The sequence below is a fragment of the Pithys albifrons genome, chromosome 2 (genome assembly GCF_047495875.1).
Source record: "Pithys albifrons albifrons isolate INPA30051 chromosome 2, PitAlb_v1, whole genome shotgun sequence".
NCBI classification, from domain to species: domain Eukaryota; kingdom Metazoa; phylum Chordata; class Aves; order Passeriformes; family Thamnophilidae; genus Pithys; species Pithys albifrons.
In genome coordinates, this window is record NC_092459.1 from 112,441,500 (window position 1) to 112,453,620 (window position 12,121).

At 41.7% G+C, this 12,121-nt stretch overlaps 1 protein-coding gene across 3 annotated transcripts in view; it reads left to right on the forward strand.

The window, feature by feature from the left end:
- Positions 1-12,121, forward strand: part of TASP1 (taspase 1) — an 80,776-nt gene that overhangs the window by 7,976 nt on the left and 60,679 nt on the right. The gene's annotated exons all lie outside the window — the stretch shown is intronic.

The following is a 12,121-nucleotide window of genomic DNA, read 5'->3' on the forward strand; positions in this document are numbered from 1 at the left end:
ATTGAGGAAAAATGAAATTTATACTCCAAACAGAAAAGGGACTGGCTTGCAGTGACAATCTTTGCATCTGGTATGGGAACCTCCAAAGTGTTAGAGTGTCATATTCCAAAATATGGAAAGGTTTGTATCTCCTCATCTCATTCTGAACACACCTCCAGACATGTCTGTCATTTCTGGAGCTGCATCTTGTGGTTTAGTTCTGGTGGTTTTTCTGTTGCTTTATGGAAAACATAACCTGCACCTGGCCAGTCAGCAAAGCAAACAGAATAGTTTTTCTCATCAATTGCAACATTTTATTGGTAAATATAAAGGTTTATTTTGACACTCTCTACAATGAGCTATCACTGTCTTTTGTTTATGCTTTAGCATTTTAAGTTGGCAAATACATAACAAAAAATCTGCATGAAACTGTGTTTGTTTTCTTGTGTCCCTGTAATGCAATTTAAGATACAGAACAACAAGAGTTTGTATAATGTGATAACAGATTCCATTGTTTGTAACTGCTTGGTATTTGGGTTTCTGTAGAACACACTGCTATGAGTTTATCTAAATATTTAATCACTTTTACAGTTATCTCAGGCTTTTAATGCTGTAGTCCAAAAATTTGTAGCCTTTGCAATGCACAAGTATCTTTTTTGTGGAAGCCTCACAAAAGATGAATTTCTTTCCTTGGTTCTGCTCAATGACACAACTCCTGTTACACAGAATTTCAGCTGATCCAAGAGGCATCACTTCAAAGACTTGTGGAGACTCAAGATTTGCTCTTGATCTTTTATGAGCCAAGTTGACAGTTTGCTTGTGGTTTGCTGCCTGTGTTTTGTTTCTTTTCAGGCTCCAAGTGGAGAAGGAACAGCCTTGCTTTGTTGGACTGTGTGAATCTCAGGCTAAATGCTGTTCTGTGATTAAGATAATATTGCTAGTAATTAACTGGAGAAAAGGTGCAGTTCTTTTGCAAAGTAGCAAGACTGACCCAGAAAACTGTTAAAATAACTGTATTGGCCTTCATAACCATCAGCTCTATTTCATAAATTGATTAAAGGCAGTTATGTTTTCCACTTTATGAACTCTGTCATTGCAGAGAAACAAATGAACATTTTACCTTTTGCAGTTCCTGATAATAAAATGGGTCTGGACAAGGTACTTGTTAAGACTCATCGTTTGCACTGGGTACTTCTGCAGAGACATTATTGCATACCATTAATTTGAGCTCAGCCACCATATGAAGCCTGAGTTTCTCTAGAAACACCAAGGGACTGTTTGGGTAGTGTTTTTTGGGGGGGAGAAGGTCCCTCTCCACACACCCCACTTCAAACTTGCTGTTTTCAGGAAAACCATGTGCTGATTTGCATAAGAAAATGTGAGAAAAATGTCCAATTTCTGTCTTTTCCTGAGCACTTCAGAAGGTACTGATCAGGTACTGGAGACAGCACCAGCAGCTGATTGTAAAGATGGGTGAAGATTTCACATTTTTTCTAAATTTAGTCTCATCCTTTATTCATATGTGTGTAAATCACTTGTTTCTTAGATATCTGACTTCAGTAGAACCTTCTTCATGAACATAAATTAGGTTGGAAAATTACTGTGACTGAGGAAGGAGGTGTCACATTTGGGGTTTCAATCTCTTTGCTACTGAAATGGCTCAGTTTATTTTACATGTTTTAGTTGTTGTGGATCAATGCAAAGGGTGTTTTGTACCTGTTGTTAAACTCAGGCAGTGGGTTGGTGTGACTGGCAGCAAGATCGTGCACTGAAAGAACTGGTTTCTTGATGAATTTATTTTCTTTGGGATTTTTTTGTTTATTTTCTATTTTTATGGTAATTTAGGTTTTTGAGTTTACAGTCTTAGTTCCAAGGACTTCTCTTGAAAGAAGCAGCAGAGCCTTGTTGCATTAAGGCAACCACAACAGAGGAACTTTTAATGGGTAATAAACTGGAAGTTGTTAATTGGAGTTAAAAGCAGTCATGTTTTGCAGCAGTGACTGACAGTAACCTGTGACAAAAGTGCTCTTTAAAAACATTTTAGCTGATGTAATTGAAAGGGACATGACTCATCCTTGTAGACTATTGATTGTTGTCACTAAATTCCCACAGGAAAATAAATTTGAAAACTCCAGTGTGTAAAAAGAAATGCCTGAAGACTTTGAAATTGTTTTTAAAGTCACAAATAAACCATGGCCCAAACGGTATCAAAGATGGGTGGAATGTTCTTTAATGTCTGTTGAAAACAGAGCAATTTAACTACTTTCCGAGATACGAGTGTTAGAGTTGAGGAACCTCTTCAAGCATTCCAGCTTGGACCACAGCTGGAAACTTCAGGATGCCTGTCCTTGCTGCCAGAACATTCATAAATGCATCTTGAAATAAAAAGGATTCTCAAAGTAAAAATTACATCCTCGGTAGCTTGAGAGTTTTTGCAAGATGGGTAATTTGGGAAAATGATGTCCTTAGAAATGCAAAGGCTGATCTCTGCTTGTAGTTTTAACTGAAAGTGTATTCCTGAAGATGCCTTTAGTGCCAAACCTTTTTCTCCTTCTTCTTAGACACATGCTTTGGTTAGTTCTTCACAGTTTTATGGTAGTCAACTCTTGCAGTGCTGCATTTTTCTCTCTCAGAGTATGAAGAGGCTGCTTCAGGTAGCTCAGTTTGTCTCTTCCCCCTCTTTGTTCTCTTTAATGTTTCTGCATTTCTTGAGGGCTTTGGATTTTCATTTTAAAATGCACCTTAAGTTTCCCAAGTTGTATTCCTCCATTTGTTTATCAGAGCCTTGAAATCTTTTGGTCAGACTTTGCAGAGGTTCACGTTTTCAAGAGAGGTTGTGTTTGTGTGGTGTGTTTCATCTCCTTGCCTATTCATAGAAGTAGGTGTGAATTTGTTTCCACTTTTTAGAAAGGTTTTTTCCTACCTCGTTTCAAAGGCTTTTATCTCACCTCAGAGACACTCAGCAAAAATTCCATGGGTTCACACCCAGTTCCTGCACTTTTAAAGCTGTTTTCAGATCGTCTTTCTGATGTGTGAAGTTGAACCATCTTCCCCTTGGTAATTCTGGGACTCTCTTAATTGAGTGCAGTCTGATTGAAAAGCTCAGTGAAACTGCACAGAAATTTTGAACAGGTGCTTGGAATTTGGTCTTTATTTCTTTTTACTGGAGAAGTTAGTCTTGTGGTGACTGTTTGCTCTGGTAAGATTCCTTCTGAGTCCTAATGAGAGGCCACCAAAGAGACATCTGCAATTTGGTGTAGAGTGGTTATTTATCAAAAATTCTGTAGTATTCTGTAGGGACAAAGTGGTGGTGTTTCCTTTCTCTTGAGATCCTCTTGTTACAAATATATTTGTAAATCTAATTGTGGAAGTAGTTATGCTAAGGTTTACGGGGTTTAACTGGGCCTGTGGTGAGGTAACTTGAAACAGTAGTGGGGGCCCAGAAACTATTGGGAACTTGCTAGGAACAGCAGGACAATAATTAAAGCAATCAGTGAAGTAAATAGAACCTGAGGAAGAAAACAAACTGTTGCTTAAAGATAAGATTAGAATCAACATATGTAAAAGGTTTGGTGATGGGGGCCTAATTAACCAGAATCCTGTGTTAGACGAGCGTGGTAGATTTTTAACCCTTGGAGACGGACATCAATTGTATACATATAACCTATGTAACTGATTTATGAACGAGACCGTGTGTCTTTGTGCACGTACAACGCTGTAGAAAAAGTATAAAAGCTGTCTTCAAGAATGGCTCGTTGGAACCCTGGCTTAGGACAATAGTCCCCAGGTTTCCCGGGCCCAGCAAATAAAGCACCGCATAAACTGATACTCTGTCGGTTTGTGTTTCTGTGAACGGGCAACAGTTTTCTGGCGCCCAACGTGGGGCTCCGAGGGCTGCTGGGGCGGTTCGCGTCCTGATCCACTCCAAGCCGGCACCGAGAATTTTCCTCGGGGAGTCATCAGTTCGTGCCCGGCCCCGCGCCCGTCGGACAACTACATAGAGGTGAGCCCGAAGGTGCTTTATTTTGAAAGGGGGGTGGCTTTATTCTGAAAGGGGGTGGTAAGATTGGTTGGTTGGTATTGGAAGCCTGGGCACCGGCCGTAAGACACGTACATAGGAATCGTGCAGGTCCGGTACTTGCCATTCGATAGCGACTAGAATTGGCAAGTTGGGGATATAGGTTGGTGGTTAGTCGCAGCGTCGTACGTGTTTCTGTTATATATGTTGTCATTCAGGAGCTGTGGGATAATGTCTTCTAACAATAAGGATATTCCTGAGGATTCCCCCCTCGGGTGTTTGTTGAAGCACTGGAAAACGGGGAATTTTGAACAAACTATGAAGAAAAAGAACTTGATTGATTACTGTAATCATGTTTGGCCAGAATATAAAACGGGGGAATGCAATGGCCATGGAATGGTACAATGACTATCATTTAAAAGGAAAAACTGAATGGTTTAAAGAATGTGGTATGCTGGTTTTGGAAACTATTAATAATGAATGTGTGGGTCGTAAAGAGCGAAAGTTGCGCTTTATTGAGCCCCCGGAGGACGATGTGTCGTTGTTGGTCTCCCCTAGTGCACCTCCGTGTCCCTCTCTTGAAAGCCTTAAAATAAGAAAAGACCTCTGCTCCCCCCTCTTCAGACGAAGAGTCGGAGCTAGATAATAGGGGTGATGTACAAAGAACCCCATTAGCTGGACGCACACGCTGGGGAAGGCAAAAGGGGAAGGAGGGGGACGTGCGACCTAAATTGACGGCACCTCTACGGGAGGCGGTGGGGGCAGATAGTGAAAGGGTTATAGTTAAGGTCCCGTTTTCACCTAGCGATTTGATGATTTGATGATGTTGGTTGAAGGAATTCGTGATGGTATTCCTAAAACTTTGAATTGGTCAAAGCTATACTCGGTGAGACAGGAGAAGGGGGAATCTCCGTCGGCACTTTTTGGAAAGGTTGAAGGATACTGCTCGAAAATATACTAACTTGGATGTAGAGTCAGAATCTGGTAAACTTCAGCTGGCCTTGATATTTATGGGACAATCGCAGGAGGATATTAGGAAGAAGTTGCAAAAGTTGGAAGGGGAGGAAAAGACATTCCTGCGGCCGCTTGATATTAAATTTGGGGGGAAGGAATTTGATCATCAATTTTTATATATGCCGAACAGCCCAGAGTCACTACTTGGAAGAGATTTGCTTTCGGTTTTACAAGCAAGAATAATATTTGATAAGGATAGGGTAAAATTGGAAATACCAGAAGAAAACTTAGCAAAATGTTTATGATTAAGGAAGTAGAACCAGAGACGATACCAGAGGTGACAGAGCAGGCTGTGGCTCCGTGGGTGTGGGAGACGGGATCCCTGGTAAATCGAAAGCGGCTGAGCCGGTAGTAGTAAAACTGAAGGAAGGAGCGCAACCGGTAAGGGTGAAACAATACCCAATAAGGCTTGAAGCAAGAAAGGGAATAGCTCCAATGATTGATCAGTTTGTGAAATTGGGAATATTAAGGGAATGTGAATCAGAATATAATACCCCTATTTTTCCAATAGTGAAGCCAAATGGAAAATACAGACTGGTGCAGGATTTAAGGGCAGTTAACGCAATCACTAAAGATATATATCCTGTGGTAGCTAGTCCGTATATGCTGTTAACATCTGTCTCTGAGAAATTTCAGTGGTTTACTGTAATTGACTTGAAAGACGCCTTTTTCTGCATACCCCTGGCACTTGAGACTCAGCACATCTTTGCATTCGAATGGGAAAATCCAGACACGGGACGGAAGTGCCAACTGGCTTGGACCAGACTGCCTCAAGGATTCAAATCGTCACCTACTATATTTGGTAATCAGCTAGCCAAAGAATTGGAAGAATGGAGAACTACTCAGGTAAAAGATTCACCTTTTTCATATGTAATTCTACAATACACAGACGATATATTCCTGGGAGCTACAGAACGAGAACTCTGTTGTAAACTGACTATTGATCTATTGAACATGTTGGGGCAAGCGGGATACCGAGTTTCTAGGGAAAAGGCACAGTTGGTAAAACAGAAAGTTATCTACCTGGGTTGTGAAATTTCCCAAGGGGTACTAGATTGGGAACGAACCGCATAAAAGCAATCTGTGACATTCCAGTGCCTCGTAATCACCATGAGTTAAGATCTTTCCTAGGAATGACTGGATGGTGCCGGCTGTGGATCCCTAACTATGGACTAATGGCTAAACCATTGTATGAGGCTGTAAAGAAGCAGGTGTTTACATGGGAGCCAGCAGAAGAAAAAGCGTTTCAAGAATTGAAACAAGCCCTTAAGGAAGCGTCGGCCTTGGGACTGCCCGACCTGACCAAGGATTTTCAATTATATGTGCATGAGAAACAGCAGCTGGCGTTGGGAGTCCTCACCCAGAAACTGGGGTCGTGGAAGAGGCCAGTGGGGTATTTCTCTAAACAGCTGGACGCAGTGAGTAGTGGTTGGCCGGGGTGCTTGAGGGCGGTAGCAGCTACCGTGATACTGATACAGGAAGCTCGCAAATTGACTTTGGGAAAACATATGACAGTCTATGTGCCCCACATGGTGATTACTGTGTTGGAACAAAAGGGGGGACATTGGCTCTCCTCAAGTCGTATGCTCCAATATCAGGCCCTGCTAAGGGAGCAGGACGATATCGAACTAAAGCTAACCAACCACCTTAACCCGGCAGAATTTTTATTGTCTACTCAGGAGGAAGGGAAATTGGAGCACGACTGTGTCGAAGTGATTGAACAGGTTTACGCTAGTCGCAAGGACTTAAAAGATGAACCATTACCGGACCCTGATTGGGAACTATTCACAGACGGATCCAGCTTTGTGGAAAACGGCACCAGGTATGCTGGATATGCAGTGGTCACCCTGCGACAGATAGTGGAAGCAAAAGCACTACCACCGGGTACCTCAGCGCAAAAAGCTGAAGTTTGGGCTTTGGTGCAAGCTCTAATTTTAAGCCAAGGAAAAAGGGTGAACATTTGGACCGATTCTAAGTATGCCTTTGGAGTAGTGCATGTGCATGGAGCCCTGTGGAAAGAGCGTGGACTGCTTAATTCACAGGGGTCTTCGATAAAACATCGAGAAGAAATCCTCCAGTTGTTGGAAGCTATTTATAAGCCTACCGCAGTAGCAATCATGCATGTTAAAGGGCATCAAAACGATTCGGGGAAAGAATTTCAAGGTAATCAACAAGCAGACCAGGTGGCGCGCCAGGTTGCCCGCGAAGTATGGGCTCAGATGGCATTATTACCAACCCGGGAAAACCCTGCTGCATCTTATATGGAGACAGTGCCTCATTATTCTCCAGTGGACGAGAAACTTGCACAAATGATGTGTGCACGGAAGAATATCAAAGGATGGTATGTAACCCCTGTTGGTCAAGTGATACTGCTGGTAAAAATCATGAAGCAGGTGCTTGAAGTGGAACACAATAAGTGCCATTGGGGTGCAGAGGCGTTAGTAAAATTTTTAAGGAATGAAATATTCTCAAACCAGATGTTAACATTAGCAAAGAGGATCAATGCCATGTGTGCGGTATGTATTAAAAACAATCCAGTGGTAAGGAAACAGGTAAAAATGGGTATAATTAAAGTGGGGCCACAGCCTGGGGATTGTTGGCAGGTGGATTTTTCTGAGTTTCCTAAAGCCCAACATTTTAAACATTTGTTGGTTTATGTGTGTACCTTTTCAGGATGGCCAGAGGCTTTTCCCTGCAGGACTAATCAGGCAAAGGAGGTGGTTAAAACGTTGTTAAAGGAGATTATTCCGAGGTTTGGAGTGCCTTTAGGAATTTCATCAGATGGGGGACCCCACTTTGTGGCTGGGATTGTTCAGGATCTTTCTAGAGTTTTGGGAATTTCCTGGGATTTACATACCCCTTGGAGGCCTCAGTCTAGCGGACAGGTAGAATGGATGAATCAAACATTGAAAAATCAAATTACAAAAATTTGCCAAGAAGCAGAAATCCAATGGCCGCAGGCATTGCCTTTAGCTCTGCTAAGAATCAGAATTAAACCCAGGGAAAGGGTGGGAGTTAGCCCATATGAGATTTTGTATGGGAAACCCTATCATGCTGCTACATATCAGGGGGACCCTCATTTAACTGGGGATCAAATGTTGCTTAATTATGTTTTGGCTCTGAATAAAACTCTTACAGCAATCAGAGGGATGTTGCAGTGGAATCGACCTTTACCCCTGGAGAATCCAGCACACGATATTCTTCCGGGTGACCAGGTGAATGTGCGAAAGTGGTCTGAGGAGCCGTTGAAGGAGAGATGGGACGGACCTCACCAAGTGATCATGACTACATATACCGCCGTCAAGGTTCAAGGGATCGACAACTGGATCCATTACACCAGGGTGAAAAAGGTTCCTCTGAAATGGACAGTAGAACCACTGTCACCCACCCGATTAATATTGCGAAGTCAGCCCTGATATTATGGTGGTGGATTGTTCCAGTGGGAGGGGTGGTAACGTTGAAGTTCCAAGATCTTATGTAACTGTACGTGAAGGGAACGCTGTCAATCTAACTTGTTTATTTATTTGCGATCAGAGAGTTGGTTTCCGAGAAATTAAAGCTAGATGGAAGGCTCGATGGGATGGGGCCGATGACGATCAAGAATTGACTTCAAAATTGACTTGGGATGAAAGGATGCGAAGGGGCACTTCTATCATGCATATACCAAATGCTACAAAAATGTGGACGGGACACTATACATGTACAATAACAGTTCAAAGTAGTAGGGACCAGGGAAATGTAGAGTTACGGGTGATAGGATCCTCTGATCAGGAACCTGTCACTGACTCCCCGAATTCAGGGGTAGGTTGGGAAAAGGAATATGGACATCGTGAAAACTTAGTGATAGGTCTAATTAGAGATTTTGGTTTGATACAAAATGTATCTCAGATTACCGCCTGTTTACCTATGCCCCGGACTGCAAGTGATCCTATTCCGTGGGGGATAATCCCCATAACCGTTATGCCATTATCAGGCAAGAATTTTTCATGGACATGTCATAAAGTATTTGGAAAAGTACCTCAACCAGAATCGAAAGGGGCTGATATATGTTTGACTAAACGGGTAATGACAGAAACAGAGTGCAAAAGGAAACCTACGTATTATGTATGGCTAAGGGACACAGGTAGATGTTATATCGAACCCCCTTTTGATGAACCCTGTGATCATGCCCGTACTGGGGCACCACGACAAAATATAAAATGGGAAAAACAATATACTATAGAATGCTGGAATGTTACTCATGATGTTGATATCTGGAAAAAAATGGAAAACTACTTGGGGTTCTAGTATCTCGGAGCATTATAGCTATATTGGCAAGGTGCAGTGGTGTATACAGTGGACGGGAACAGAAGATCAGTCACACCTAAAGGTTTTTACCACTGAAACCTCTTCCAGGTATTTTCATACGCAGCTAGAAGAATGGAATTGTACCCAAGTATTTACATGCGACACTCCAGAGGATCAGATAGGACTTGTTCCCGTAAAAATGGTATTGAAGTGGGGATGTGAGTGTAGAAGATATAAACATTATATTACTATAGAACAGGAAGAGAAGGCTGTTAATTGTAAATACTCAACTGTACATAGCCCAGGAAATTTAGTATGGGTACTAGGACACGGGCAATGGACAACTCACTTGCCCTTAGATAGACTGATTACACAAATTACTTTAGGAATTCCTACATTATGCCCTTTTTGGAAGGAATCAAAATTAACTAAGGAAGAAAAACAACTACGAAGTAGACGAAGTGTGGATCAGGATTTGCAGGACTTAGGATTAGATAAAGAAGGTTGGCATGAACCCTCAGGGGGAGTTAAATTTGGGTGGGCTCTAGAATCTTTGTTTGCACCAGTTGCCTCCTATCGGAATAGGGAGATGTTGTATAAATTAATGGGTCCAACTGAAAGATTGGCAGCGGTAACCAGGAAAGGATTCAAAGCTATAAATATCCAGTTGCAGGCTACTTCTAGGATGACTTTACAGAATAGAATGGCTTTGGACATGATACTTCTCAAAGAACACGGTGTTTGTGGGTATTTGCATGGTAGAAATGAGCACTGCTGTATACACATCCCTAATGTTACTCAAGATGTCGAGAATGACATTCGTCAATTGGGACAAATCGAAAATAAGGTATGTGAGGTAAAAGAAGAAGCAGAACATAACTGGATTGGACAAATCTTTAGTTCCCTAGGAATCCAGGTCTCTGGTTGGCTCTCCTCGATTATACAGTATGCAATATCAATCGTAATAATTGTTGTGGCAGTTTTAATTGTTTATAAGTGTCTTTTAGGAATGATTCTAAAAGAAAGCACACACGCCAAGTAATCAAGGCTGTCACTCGGAAAGAAATGATTATACCAGGAGCTTTGAAGCCTAATATGTCAGCTCCTCCGCCCTGTTCGGAGGCAACTATTTGAATGATTGAGCATCCTTGCGAAAAAGAAGCTCGAAGGATGCTCAAAAGGGGGGAGTTGTTACAAATATATTTGTAAATCTAATTGTGGAAGTAGTTATGCTAAGGTTTACGGGGTTTAACTGGGCCTGTGGTGAGGTAACTTGAAACAGTAGTGGGGGCCCAGAAACTATTGGGAACTTGCTAGGAACAGCAGGACAATAATTAAAGCAATCAGTGAAGTAAATAGAACCTGAGGAAGAAAACAAACTGTTGCTTAAAGATAAGATTAGAATCAACATATGTAAAAGGTTTGGTGATGGGGGCCTAATTAACCAGAATCCTGTGTTAGACGAGCGTGGTAGATTTTTAACCCTTGGAGACGGACATCAATTGTATACATATAACCTATGTAACTGATTTATGAACGAGACCGTGTGTCTTTGTGCACGTACAACGCTGTAGAAAAAGTATAAAAGCTGTCTTCAAGAATGGCTCGTTGGAACCCTGGCTTAGGACAATAGTCCCCAGGTTTCCCGGGCCCAGCAAATAAAGCACCGCATAAACTGATACTCTGTCGGTTTGTGTTTCTGTGAACGGGCAACACTCTGAGTAAATTCTCTCTTGGTGCATCCCTGATGTTGTGCCAGAGCATGTACTATGGAAAGCATAAGGCACATCTGGATTTTAGATGTAAAGTGAACTGGGCCCTTTCCATATCCTGTATTTCTTCCCTACTCTCTTTTGATTATTACCTTTATCAGGTGCTAGAGAGCTTTGTGTCTTGACTGCAGAAGAATTCCAGACTTCTCTCATGGGTCCTCATTCCCCTTATTTATCCATGACATCTCTACAGGTAAAGCTGTCTCTGCTTTGTGGCAGTGACAAATTGTGGAGCACAGAATTCTTCCCCATACTGATGTTTTTGAGTATAACACACTGAGTGAATGTCTTTGGAGTCTCCAGGCTGGCAAGTCTTTGCACTCTGATGACCCAGAGGCAGGAACTTGGACAAGCATTGTTCATCCTAAGCATTCCTGTTTTTATTGTGTTCTTCAAGTACCTTTCACTGTTCACTTGCAATTCTTTCCACCACTTCTCTGCTCCTGACTTGATTTTCTTTGTACTTGTAGAGCCTGGGGAGCACTGAAGTCACTTTAGCCAGTGGCTACTCTGAGTTTCCTGCCTTTTTAAGGCCATCATCTCTTTTTTAAACATATCCTCCCCCTCTGTCCCCCTTGTAAGGAAAGTTACTCCTGCACACTAAACTCCAAATGTTTCATTATCCTGAAATCTTTTCAAATTTGCTCATCTGCTGGGAGGCTCAGCTGTCAAAATGAACAACAAAATGAATATACACAGTGAATTGGAAGAACTGCTGTGCCTTAAAATAAGATGGGATAAAATGGGATAAAATCTTGTGCTGTTTCAGAAGGAAAAAGCAGAAAATAAAGGAGTTTCATGCTTATGTATTAATCATGTATTATGTGTTCATGATTCTTCAGGAAGGTAGTATTTTGGTGACTCAAACACTAAGAACTCTTTAAATGTCTCTGTAAATTAGAATCAACATCTTGCAAAACAGATTTTGAATTTACTCACTACTTGCTCATTTGAAAGCTTAACTGACATCAGATTTATTTTCCATTTCTGTGTGCTCATCTCTCTTTTGTTTCTTTGAATTCTTTGCAAATCAGTGTGTACAAAACCAAAC